At 39.4% G+C, this 13247-nt stretch overlaps 2 pseudogenes; both read right to left on the bottom strand.

Moving 5' to 3' along the window:
* Nucleotides 1-1059: 1059 nt before the first annotated feature.
* LOC107974987 (keratin, type I cytoskeletal 18-like) lies at nucleotides 1060-2344 on the bottom strand (annotated as a pseudogene).
* A 32-nt stretch (nucleotides 2345-2376) lies between these two features.
* Nucleotides 2377-12713, bottom strand: LOC100612041 (importin subunit alpha-3-like; annotated as a pseudogene).
* Nucleotides 12714-13247: the final 534 nt, after the last annotated feature.

Raw genomic sequence — 13247 nt, 5'->3', positions numbered from 1 at the left:
CTCAACAGGCCCCGGTGTATGATGTTCCCCACTCTGTGTCCAAGTGTTCTCATTGTTCAATTCCCACCTATGAGTGAGAACATGTGGTGTTTGGTTTTCTGTCTTTGTGATAGTTTGCTGAGAATTATGGTTTCCACCTTCATGAACTCATCCTTTTTTATGGCTGCATAGTATTCCATGGTGTATATGTGCCACATTTTCTTAATCCAGTCTATCATTGATGGACATTTGGGTTGGTTCCAAGTCTTTGCTATTGTGAATAGTGCTGCAATAAACACACATGTGCATGTGTCTTTATAGTAGCATGATTTATAATACTTTGGGTATATACCCAGTAGTGGGATTGCTGGGTCAAATGGTATTTCTAGTTCTAGATCCTTGAGGAATCACCACACTGTTTTCCACAATGGTTGAACTAATTTACAGTCCCACCAACAGTGTAAAAGTGTTCCTATTTCTCCACATCCTCTCCAGCACCTGTTGTTTCCTGACTTTTTAATGATTGCCATTCTCATTGGTGTGAGATGGTATCTCATTGTGGTTCTGATTTGCATTTCTCTGATGACCAGTGATCATGATTATTTTTTCATGTGTCTTTTGGCTGCATAAATGTCTTCTTTTGAGGAGTGTCTGTTCATATCCTTTGCCCACTTTTTGATGGGGTTGTTTTTTTCTTGTAAATTTGTTTGAGTTCTTTGCAGATTCTGGAATGTTAGCCCTTTGTCAGATAGGTAGATGGCAAAAATTTTCCCCCATTCTGTAGGTTGCCTGTTCACTCTGATGATAGTTTCTTTTGCTGTGCAGTAGCTCTTTAGTTTAATTAGATCCCATTTGTCAATTTTGGCTTTTGTTGCCGTAGCTTTTGGTATTTTAGTCATGAAGTCCTTGCCCATGCCTATGTCCTGAATGGTATTGCCTAAGTTTTCTTCTAGGGTTTTTATGGTTTTAGGTCTAACATTTAAGTCTTTAATCCATCTTGAATTAATTTTTGTATAAGGTGTGACCTCTGAACTTTTTATTGGCCTTCTGTTCCCCAAAGGGTACCCTGCTTCTGCTGGCTTAATGTCTCAGAACTTTGGTGTCATTGTTTTCAGACACCACTTTGCCATCCACTATCTGGCAGGTGGTGGTCTTTTGGATGGTTTGCATGGAGTTACTGCTGTCCAGGGCATCACCAAGATTGAAGTCCTCACCATCTTCCAGCAGGCGGTGGTAGGTGGTGATCTCAGCCTCCAGCTTGACCTTGATGTTCTGCAGGGCCTCATACTCCTGGGCCTGGCCCTGTCCTTCTGCCTGGGTCTGTGCCAGCTCTGACTCCAGGTGTGGCCGGATCCTGTTGAGCTGCTCCATCTGCAGGGTGTAGCGGGCCTCCATCTCCCTCAGGCTGTTCTCCAAGATGGCCTTCAGATTTCTCATGGAGTCCAGGTCAATCTCCAAGGACTGTACTGTATGTCTCAGCTCCATAAGCATATCTCAGCAGCTCCAACCTCGGCAAGCTGCGTGGTGACCACTGTGGTGCTCTTCTGAATCTGCTGAGACCAGTACTTGTCCAGCTCCTCTCGGTTCTTCCGAGCCAGCTTGCCATATTGGGCCCAGTTTTCTGCCATGATCTTGGCGAGGTCCTGAGATTTGGGGGCATCTACCTCCACAGTCAACCCAGAGCTGGCAATCTGGGCTTGTACGCCTTTTACTTCCTCTTCACGGTTCTTCTTTATGAAGAGCAGCTCCTCCTTGAGGCCTCAATCTCTATCTCCAGCTGCAGCTGAGTGACATTGGTGTAATCAATGACCTTGCGGAGCTCATGGATGTCGCTCTCCACAGACTGGCGCATGGCCAGCTCTGTCTCATACTTGACTCTCAAGTCATCAGCAGCAAGACAGGCATTGTCGATCTGTAGAACGATGTGGGCATTGTCCACAGTATTTGTGAAGATGAGCCCTCAGATCTTCCTCAATGGTCTTGAAGTAATGGCTCCAGTCTCTGACCTGGGGTCTCTCTTCTCCAGGCGCTCCCAGATATTGCTCTCCGGCTACCAATTCTCAGTCTCCAGGTTCCTCACTCTGTCCAGGTAGGAGGCCAGGAGGTCGTTCAGGCTTTGCATGGTCTCCTTCTCATTCTGGATGCCTCCCATTCCTGCCAGACCCCTGGCCATCCCTGTGGACAGGCCTCTGGACCCCATGCCACCCTGTAAGCTGGTGGAGTGGGACAGGGAGATCTGGGAACCAGAGCCCCCAGCGCCTGCATAGATGCTGGCCACGCGCTGACTGTCCAGGCGCCCCAGGGACTGGTAGTTGGTGGAGAAGGTGGAGCAGGTGGAGAAGGTGGAGCAAGTGTTGAAGCTCATGCTGTCTGGGGAGGAGAGTGAGAGGACAGGACTCAGGCTTTGCGGACGACCGCTTGTGCATCTTTTACAGTCAGCAAGTTGCAAAAAGGTGGGATAACATTCTGCTGGATAAGGTAAGCCACTTGATCTTTCCTTCCACTAACTTTTAAGTTATTTATGGCCCAAGCAGCTTCTTTCTGAGTGCCAAAATCCCCTTATCTTGTATTGTCACTGGTACAAGATTGACATCAATTACTGCCTGTACCTGCTGCTGACTTCCTGCAGTGATATTAGAGAGGAACCACACTGCTTCTTTATTGATTTTCTCTTTGGGATGTGTCAGGAGTGCTGGGAAGTGTAAAAGGGCATCACAGTTCAACACTACTTGTGTTTGCTCATCAGTTCCCGTAATAATGTTGCCCACAGCTCGAAGTGCAGCAGTCTGAACTTTAACTTCCTGGTGGCTGAGGAAGCCAAATGAGGAAATATTCCAGAGTCTGTTACCATCTGTATTTGATAATTGCCAGCATCAGTAAGGTAAGAGAGGAACAAGACTGTATCTATCAATATATTTACGTCTGTGTGATGAATTAAAACACAAAGGGCTGGAAGAATCTCCTGAATGGTTTCCATTGGTGGTGGTGGGTCTTTGTGGCGACATAAGTTGACCATAACCCAAGTAACATTTCTTAAGAATGTTGCATGTTCTCACTCATAGGTGGGAATTGAACAATGAGAACACTTGGACACAGGAAGGGGAACATCACACACTGGGGCCTGTCGTGGGGTGGGGGTGGGGGGAGGGATAGCATTAGGAGATATACCTAATGTAAATGATGAGTTAATGGGTGCAGCACACCAACATGGCACATGTACACATATGTAACAAACCTGCATGTTGTGCACATGTAGCCTAGAACTTAAAGTATATATATAAAAGAATGTTATAGGAATAGTTGGACTTATGAAGGAAAGTAAAGGTTTCACAACTCCAAGACTTATGACATAATCTCTACACTGGGGCCCATCACCTATGCTATTTCCCAATGCCCACACTGCTTGCTCACAGACATTCTGATGGGGTGAATGGAGAAGCCTTAGGAAAAGTGGCACAGCATTGGACTGGACTGAGCTACTGCTTGAGTTTGTTGAGAAGTTCCAAATGCAATGTTTGTCAAAGCCCATGCAGCTTCAAACTGTAAACAAGGATTGTCATCTCTTTCAAGACAATGGACTAAAATAGCCAATATTCCAGATTTTATTAAGTCATCAATTGGTGGATTTCGATCACTGGATAAAAGCTTCCTGGCAGCTTGAACTGCACTTAATTGAATTCGTTGATTATCACTTGAAACATTTTGAACAATAGCTTCTAGAGAGTTACTTTGCACTCTATAATCACCATCAATATCAGACTCTTCACAGATATCTTCATGTGGTACATTCCTTCTCTTTAAGAGATGTTCATCTCTTTTATTCTTCCTTAATTTAACTCCAAGCTCCGCGGGATCCGCACCAACTACCGTGCCGCACTGACATTCCCAGGAACCTGGCGCCGCCTGAGCTGCTGTGTCTGCTGTGTCTGCTGTGCCCGCTACACCACCGCTTCCTTCTTCCACCGCCGCTTCCTTCTTCCTCCGCCGCTTCCTTCTTCCTCCGCCGCTTCCTTCTTCCTCCGCCGCTTCCTTCTTCCTCCGCCGCTTCCTTCTTCCTCCACCGCATCCTTCTTCCTCCGCCGCATCCTTCTTCCTCCCCCGCTTCCTTCTTCCTCTGTCGCGGCCTTCTCCTCTCCCCGCCCCACCCCCAAACCTCAACAGCTGAGTTGGGGAGGCAGCGTCGATCTTGCCACATTTTCTTTATCCAGTCTATCATCGATGGGCATTTGTGTTGGTTCCAAGTCTTTGCTATTGTGAATAGTGCTGCAATAAACATACGTGTGTATGTGTCTTTATAGTAGAAAAATTTATAATCCTTTGGGTATATACCCAGTAATGGGATTGCTGGGTCAAATGGTATTTCTGGTTCTAGATCCTTAAGGAATTGCCACACTGTCTTCCACAATGGCTGAATTAATTTACACTCCCACCAACAGTGTAAAAGCATTCCTATTTCTCCACATCCTCTCCAGCATCTGTTGTTTCCTGACTTTTTAATGATCGCCATTCTAACTGGCATGAGATGGTATCTCATTGTGATTTTGATTTGCATTTCTCTAATGACAAGTGATGATTAGGTTTTTTTCATATGTTTATTGGCCACATAAATGTCTTCTTTTCAGAAGCGTCTGTTCATATCCTTCACCCACTTGATTCTATAGTTTTTAATCTCCCTCCGGTGTCCAGTATGGCTTGCCTTCAGTTTGAGACGCAGAAGTCAGCACCTGAGGAGGCCTCTGGGCTTGCAGTGCTGGGTTTGCACTCAGATCATCCGGGCCTGATGACTGTATTCCCCTCAGGCTCGCTACAGACTGATGTGTACATCACAGGTGAATTGGTTTGTTTTCAGTGAGAAATATGCCTGGGAGAGGCTGGACACTTGAAAGTTGGCAAGTGCTTTCACTCCCTTAAAGTTGCTTGGCAGGTATGGAAGCACATACTCGAGATACAGAATCATAAAGAATTTTGTTTTGTTTGGAGGGTTTTTCTTCAGTCCTCAGACTTCCTTTTTTTTTTTTTAATTTAAATATTTCAGTTATTTTCCTCCTTGACAGAACTGAACAAACCTCGACAAATTCTTAACATTTAATTAAAGAGTTAGTTCACATATGTTTTCTTCAGGTATGCTGATGCCACTAACAAGTTTAAAGATTTTGTTAACGTTTCATCAAGACTAAATAATTTTTTCCAGTGCTCTTCCTTTGGTTTTTGGGGTGGAGATACAAGCCTTCTGCAGATTGCTGAGGTCATTTGCCATGTGTTGCTTTCAACCCGTTTAACTTTTGGAATTCAGGGTTTTCTATCTCCCCATGTATTAACCATAGCCTGTCTTTGCAATAGTAATTAAAGTGAATGATAGTATATTTTGTTTTGAAAATTTCACATCACAACCAGCAATAATAAGATACAAAAAACAGGCCAGAAAATATCTGCCTCAGAATAATTGTAAAATGATTTAAAAACTTTTTATTCGGGAACTCAAATGGGGTATTGAAACCTGTTAAAAGATATAATGGAAACAATATTGCACTTATAATGGCAAAATATGCAAAGTGTCAAAACACAGTTAAGAAAAACTATAAAACATCCAGAAAAACACAAAAGTGGACTTCATCAAATGGGAATGCACATCAAGCTTTTGGATAGAAAGACTAAACATCACAAAGTTGTCAATTATAAGTTAATCTATAAATGTAATATTATTCCAATAAAAGTATCATAAGGTTGTGTAAAAAGGAACAAAGAAGGAAGAATATACAGGAAAACTCTGAAAAAGAAGAACAATGAGAAGGATAAATTCTTTCAGATATTATTTAAAACTTAGTTAAAATATACAAAACATATTATAAAGTTGCCATAATTAAAGTAGTGTAGTGTTTGCTCACAGAGAATGAGACAGAATAAAGCTCACTGCAAATGGGTATGGAGAATATGATACAAGCAGCATCTGAGTTCAGTAGGGGAAAAGATAGAATTTTGTTTATTTTGTTAATTTGAAATAATTTCAAACTTACCAAAAAAAAACTTGCAAGAATAGTATAAAGAACCCTCAAATAATCTTTGGCAACATTTGCCAATTTTAAACATTTTGTCATATTTATTTTATCTCGCTGTCTCTTTCTTTATACACACACACACACACACACACACATATTTTATGTATTTTTGGAATCATTTGAGAATAGTTGTATACATCATGCCCCTTTACCTGCTAATATGTCAGTGTATATTTCCTAAGAGCAAGAATATTCTCATATATATTCACAGTAGCGTGAATTATCAGTTTTGGGACATTCAATATCAACATAGCACTTTAATATACAACCCATATTCCAGTTCTGCCAATTCTCCCAATAATGTCCTTTACAGCATTTCCCCCCGCCCCCGCAAGTACAATATGGAAACTGGAACCATATATTGCTTTCAGTTGTCATATCTCTTTAGTTGCCTTTCTTTGTCTTTTTCCATTGCTGTATTGCTATATTTTGGAAAATACAGGCCAGATGGCACATCCAGACGGTGGAATGTTATTCAACACTAAAAAATGAGCTATCAAGCTGTGAAAAGACATGGGGGAAACTGAAATGCATATTACTAAGTGAAAGAAGCCAATTTGAATAGGGTACACACTGTATGATTCCAAGTATATGACATTCTAGAAAATCAAAACTATGGAGACAATAAAAAGATCAGTTGTTGCCATGGATTGGGATGGGGGAGGGATAAATAGAGCACACAGGATTTTTAGAGCAGTGGTACTACTTTGAATGATACTGCAATGATGAATACATGTCATTATTCATTTGCTCAAGCTCATGGGATATAAAACACTGATAAGATTTGGCTCTGTGTCCACACCCAAATCTCATGTTGACTTGTAATTCCCCACGTGTCAGGGGAGGGACCTAGTGGGAAGTGATTGGATCATGGTGGGGCAGACTTCCCCCATGCTGTTCTGGTGATAGTGATAAAGTTCTCTTAAGATCTCATGGTTTCAAAGTGTGGCACATCCCCCCTCACTCTCTCTCTTTCTCTCCTGCTCCACCTTTGTAAATATGTATGTGCTTCCCTTTTGCCTTCCGCCATGATTGTAAGTTTTCTGAGGCCTCCCAGTCATGGTTCCTGTTAAGCCTGCAGAACTATGAGTGAATTAAACCTCTTTTCTTTACAAATTACCTAGTCTTAGGTAGCTATTTATAGCAGTGTAAGAATGGACTAATGCAAATGCCAAGAGTGAACTCTAATCTAAAAATATGGACTTTGGGTGGTAATGATGTGTCAATGTTGGTTCATCTATTCTAACCAATGTACCACTCTGAGAGAAGAGGGTCTGTTGATAATAGGGGAGGCTAGGCGTGTGTTGGGGCACAGGGTATAAAGAAAATCTCTATACCTCCCTCTCAATTTTGCTGTGAACATAAAATAGCTCTTAAAAATAAAGTTTTTTTAATATAAAAAATCCATGACAGTAATTTTAGAGATTGACCCTCAAGTTTTGGTTTCTATGATGTTTCCTCATGATTAGATTTAGTTTTTACTTTATTTTGGTGGGAGATGAAATCCAAAATAGACAAGTGTTAGGATAACAGGGTAGCCATGTGGAAAAAGTACACATCAGGATAAATTCTAAATATATTTGAGATTTACCATAAAAATGAAGCTATACAATTATCAGATAAAAAACATGGATGAATTTCTCTATAACTTGGGAATGAGAAAAAAATTTTTATGATTCAAAATACATAAGCAATATGAGTTGATAAACATGGAACAAAAAATTGTTTTTGTGCCCCTGTCCCCCAAATAAAGTAAAACAGCAAGCTGGCAAAATATTTGCAACTTCTAGCACAGATAAAGCATTAATATTCTATTATTTCAATGGCTTCTAAATACAAAAAAAGACCAACAATTCTACAGAAAAATAAATGACATATTGATAACTCACAGCAGTTTAAATAGCCTTTAGAAATGTGAAAAGATAGGTAGTCTTATTTATAATAAAAGAAATGTAAATTAAAACTATACTAAGCTATAACTTCTCAGCTATCACATTGGCAATAATTCAAAAATTTTACTTTAAATTCTGTCAGCTTGTGGAGAAATAAGTACTCAGGCATTTTGAGTAGGAATGCAAACTATTGCAGACTTTTGACAATATCTAGCAAAATTATGTATGTACTTATTTTTAGGCCAAGCAATTTCACCTCTAGAAATCTATCCTGAAGACAAAAATAAGCTCCCAAGTTAGGCACAAAACAATTTATTAATGTAATGTTTGTAACCAAAAGGTTAGAAACAACCTGTGTCCATAACAGAGGACTGGTTGAATAAATTTTGGTACAGTCACTCAGTGGAGTACTATGTAGTTATACAAATAAAAGAGGAGTGCTATACAACTATAAAAAAGTAAAGTAAGTGAATATGTTTATATACTTTCATGATCACTAGGATATATTGTTAATATATTTTTAAGTGAAAGAAGCAAAATTAGAAAAGTGATCAAAGAAAGGAATATATATATATAAATATAAATTCTGATATTGAATAGGATACTCAAAAATGAAAAAAGTCACTTAAATTATGTTTGAATCTGTAGATTTGACTTTGAAACTATGTACATATTTTATATAGTTATGAAATGAAGTAAAATTTAAAAATAAATCTATAAAATAGCAAATAAAAAGTAAAACCAATGAATCCAATTGTCAAGTTGATGACATCACCACATGAAGGTCTATTCCAAGAGACTTTAAAACCCAATACTTTACAACATATCCCTAGTGGTATATACACTTAAAGACTAAAAAGGTCTATACAAAATCTAGGCTATATATTGTTATCGTGTTCTTAATAATAGTATTGTTATTCTGAAACTCTTATGCACGTATATTATAGAACAAAGAGAATAATTATGTAAATGTTTATGGTTAACTAGAATTTTTTAGCATAAGAGAAAAGAGATATAAAATCAAAGAAATTAAGTAAAAACCCTATTATTATACATTTAAATAGAAAATATCAGTATTCAGCCTAGGAAACATTGTGTGACCGCCCACCTTTATTTAAAAAAAAAAAAATAGCCAAGTAGGGTGGTGCTGCTGTGGAGGCTGAGGCAGGAGGATCACTTGAGCCTGAGATGTTGAGGCTGCAGCAAGCCATGATAGCACCACTGCACTCCAACTTGGGTGAGACCCTATCTCAAAAAAAAAAAAAAAAAAAAAAAAAAGGAAAAAGAAAAAATATCAGTAAAAATGTATGGTATATGTATATGTTTTTTAAAAAACATTTTCTAGGGGCTGGGCACAGTGGCTCATGACTGTAATCCTAGCACTTTGGGAAGCTGAGGCAGGAGGACTGCTTGAGCCCAGTGGGGTTCAAGGCCAGCCTGGGAAAACTGGAGAAATCTCACCTCTACAAAAAAAAAAAAAATAGTGGGATGTGGTGGTATGTATCTGTAGCTCTAGCTACTTGGGAGGCTGAGGCAGAAGGATTTCTTGAGGCCAGGAGATGGAGGCTGCAGTGAGCCTCATTCATGCCACTGCATCCCAGCTTGGGTGACACAGCAAGACTTTATCTCAAAAAGCGTATTTTCTATATTTGTCTATCGAGAATCTCAAGAAAAAATGACCAATCCAGTAGCACGGAGCACCCTAGCCCCCACATTGTGGGTTCTGAATACCATTTCCCAGTGAAAAGAACTAGGGTTCTTTAAAGAACTGTCTAACTCCAGGTCTGTAATAGAAAATGTACAAGATGAGCCTGAAACATATTATAGCATAAAGCAGGGATTAATTAAAGAATATGGGATCCTGAGAAAAGAACTCAAGAACCAACTTGAAGAGATTGTCATTGGTTAAAAATGGGACAATTTGAGCACCAATAAACAGTAAACTAATAACTGAAATAAATCAAATTATACAAAATGCTTTAAAATTCACGAGTTCATAATGATACTTAGAAATAAAAACAAAAAATCCTTTTGAGGATGCTAGGGAACTAACTCATTATTTTGAAAAGTGATAAAGGGAAATAATTGAGAATTTTATCGTCTGTTCTTTACAAGCCATACCTCAGGATAATCAAATAGCTGATGATGAAACATATCTCTTTAAATAAGTATTCATAACAGACAAAGAAAGGATAGATGGAGAATATCACCATTTTGCAACCATTAATGAGACAATCCAGGATGATCTGCAATGGCTACTAACATCACAAAAAGAGAGACAACTAGTTATAAAGTGCCACCTGATCCCTGTGTTTAGCCACTCATGAAGTATCTTGTCAGAAAGTCAGACCTGAATGTAATCAAGCCTCTATACATAATAAATAGTTTTCAGGAAAAAACAGGGGAGGAGGGACATGTTAAATGCCACCATGAGGATACAGCCAGCAAAATGCAGTATGTGAACAATTATTCAGGAAAAAAGCCTGGTTTCTTCAATGACAAATTGTGTGTGTGGGGGGTGGGTGGGTGGAGACAGGGGAAGAAAGAACACTATAGATTGAGATATGAGATGTGTCAATTTCAATACATGGATCTTGATTTGAACAAACAATGAAAACTATTATGAGACAATCAGGGAAGTCTGATTACTGACTGGATATTTGTTGGTGTTACAGAATTATTTTTCAGTTTTTATATATGTTAATGGCCATATTAAAAAAGAGCCCTTATCCTTCAAAGATACAGATGGAAATATTTACAGATTGAAATATTTACAGATAAGATTATGTGATGTCTGAGATTTGCCTTAAGGAATCCAGTATTGGCAGAGGGGAGCGTGCAAGGTTAGAGATGAAATGTGTTTGGCCATTATTTGATAATTGTTGAAGCTAGGTAATAAATGAAAAGTTCATTGTATTAGTCTCCCTATTTTTGCTCATGTTTGGCATTTTTTATTAAAAAAGGGGAATACTGAGAGATAAGATTTTCTTTCACTCTAGTTAAACCACGGAATAAGCTGACCTTTTAAAAAATTATTAAATGGGAAGCTTAACTAATATTTTGGAATTTTCAAAGTACAATGAAGAGGGCAGGTGTATCCCTAGAAACTACAGCATAGGTCTTCTTGGAGGTGTCACATGTTCTTGATGACTTCTAGTTCATTTTTGCTAAAATGTGTTCCCTCTAGGACACTGAGAGGAGTGCTTGTGATTTCAGATCTGAGGTCAGCTCTTGCAACTGTTTCCCAGAGGGCTGCACCAACAGAGGGTGCAGAGTTGAGGGGTTCTGCTGTGCGTTGTCTGTTAACTCAGAGTGTGAAGGGTGTGCAGCTCTCTCTCATTCCTTTCCAGAAGTATTTATGACTCCCTAGGTGCAGAATGGGGGTCAAGTAGATCTCTTATCAGGAGCCATGCTGAGACCTCCATCTCATTTTGCTCAGTGAGACTGTCAACTGGAATTGTTTTCCTGACGAGAAAAGTGTATTTCCTTTTACTATTGCCAGAGCCAGTTGTTCCCACCAATGGTATTTTAATTGCATACCAAGCAACTGTCTACATATTTTGTTGCCCAACATGTCTAAATTTGTCACAAAATGATTACAATGTATTTTCTTTTAGAGCAATGGAATAGAGTATTTTGGAAGAGGATGTGTTGTACAGATAAATATCAGGGTGAGGTCCCTAACTGTCTGGAACTGATACAATGAGTAACTTATTTTGACATCAAAAATTGAATGTCTTGAAATGGTACAGTCTCTTCTTTCACACATTTGGAGGCCATATTAAGACTACAGGATGTATAAATCATTGCTATGGTACAGTTGAGAAAATTTGTCAACTTTAGACTATTTCTGTTTTGATGATATAGTCTAGAAATAAAACTGGGTATGTTTGTCTTACCCCATTTTATTACCTATTCCCATGGGTATCTGAGGGCATATTCCCACAAATAGAGGTTCTCAAAATGTCCTCTGGACCTGACTTAACTTGAGAAATAAGGCTCAAAGCTATTGGATTATCATTGGGGTTGGGGCCAGGGAGCTAGTTCAGAACCAGCATCCAGATCTTTTCCATTCTTGCCCTGGTTAAATATGTTGATGTTGGCCTGTGCTTGCCAGTTGCTCTTTCACACATTCAGAGCTTTTTAACCCTCAGCAAATATGTCCAGAAGGTGCAATTAATGTCAAATGCAGGACAATGGCCTGACCCAAGTGTGTGAGTGGTGATGTGGCAACACCTAGTGTCTTGATTTGGGGTCAGAGTTGAGCCCTGATGAAGTGTCTGGAATTCCATTCTGAGCCCATGTAATTTCTGGATTTTGTGTCTTAAATGCATCATTTTATCTTGGAGAAGGAATATGTAGAAATAAATCTTCATTTATTTTTAAACATTGTGTTATCGAGATGGGACAAACATATCATCAAAATGATTCAAAAATTTGATTAAAAAACTAAAAACAACAATTTTATAGTCAAAAGTAATTAAATTGATAGAAATTAGCACATTCATTTATTCACGTACAGAGTGTAGGCTCTGACACTTTTCAACATTGGGCCAATTGTAGGGAAACAGTGAGGAAGACAGTTTCTCTCTTCAAAGAGTTATCACCATAGGAAACCTGACAGTGATACAGCCACACCTTTGGTGTTCATGGTTTTGACTCGTCTCGTGTTATCCTCAAGGCCTGACATGAAGCCATTTAGAATTTTGCAGAGGGACAGAGCATGGTGGGTGGAGGTGGGGGGGCGGTCACAGAAGTGACTATGCTCTGCGGACTCCTCCTCCATCCCTATACATACACACCAACCCTGTTAGAGCTCAGTTTTGTTATTATCTACTCCAGTACAAATTTTATAGTAGACAATCTATTATATTCAGGGCTTTGCTGGTATATGAAGATTTCAGGAATGCAAAGCTGGGAGTAGGACAGGTAAGGGCACTGCAGCAGCTGGCAGGAAGATCAGTGATCCAGCCTGGATAGGTCAGAGAAGGCCCTGTGGAAGACAAAATGCTCATGTTGAGTCCTGGAGACCTGGCAGGAGTGGGCCAGGGAAATACACAGTAGGCAGTCACTGAATATCTGGAATGAATTTTGAAATCCATGCAGAGGAAACAGCATATTGAGAGAACCAGAGGGTGAACAGCACGGCAAATTTTGGAAGAGAGTAAGTAGTTCAGCCATTCAACATTTGACAAATATTTATTGAGCATCTAGTATATGCTAGACTCTTCTGTAGGGATTGGAGATATAATGGTGAACAAGATAGTAAAGCTCCTGTTTTTAGCGAGCTTGGGGAGAACTGTACTAAACTAAAAATAAA

This window comes from Pan troglodytes, chromosome 5 (genome assembly GCF_028858775.2).
Source record: "Pan troglodytes isolate AG18354 chromosome 5, NHGRI_mPanTro3-v2.0_pri, whole genome shotgun sequence".
Taxonomy (NCBI): Eukaryota; Metazoa; Chordata; class Mammalia; order Primates; family Hominidae; genus Pan; species Pan troglodytes.
This window is presented reverse-complemented; position numbering and strand designations above follow the sequence as displayed.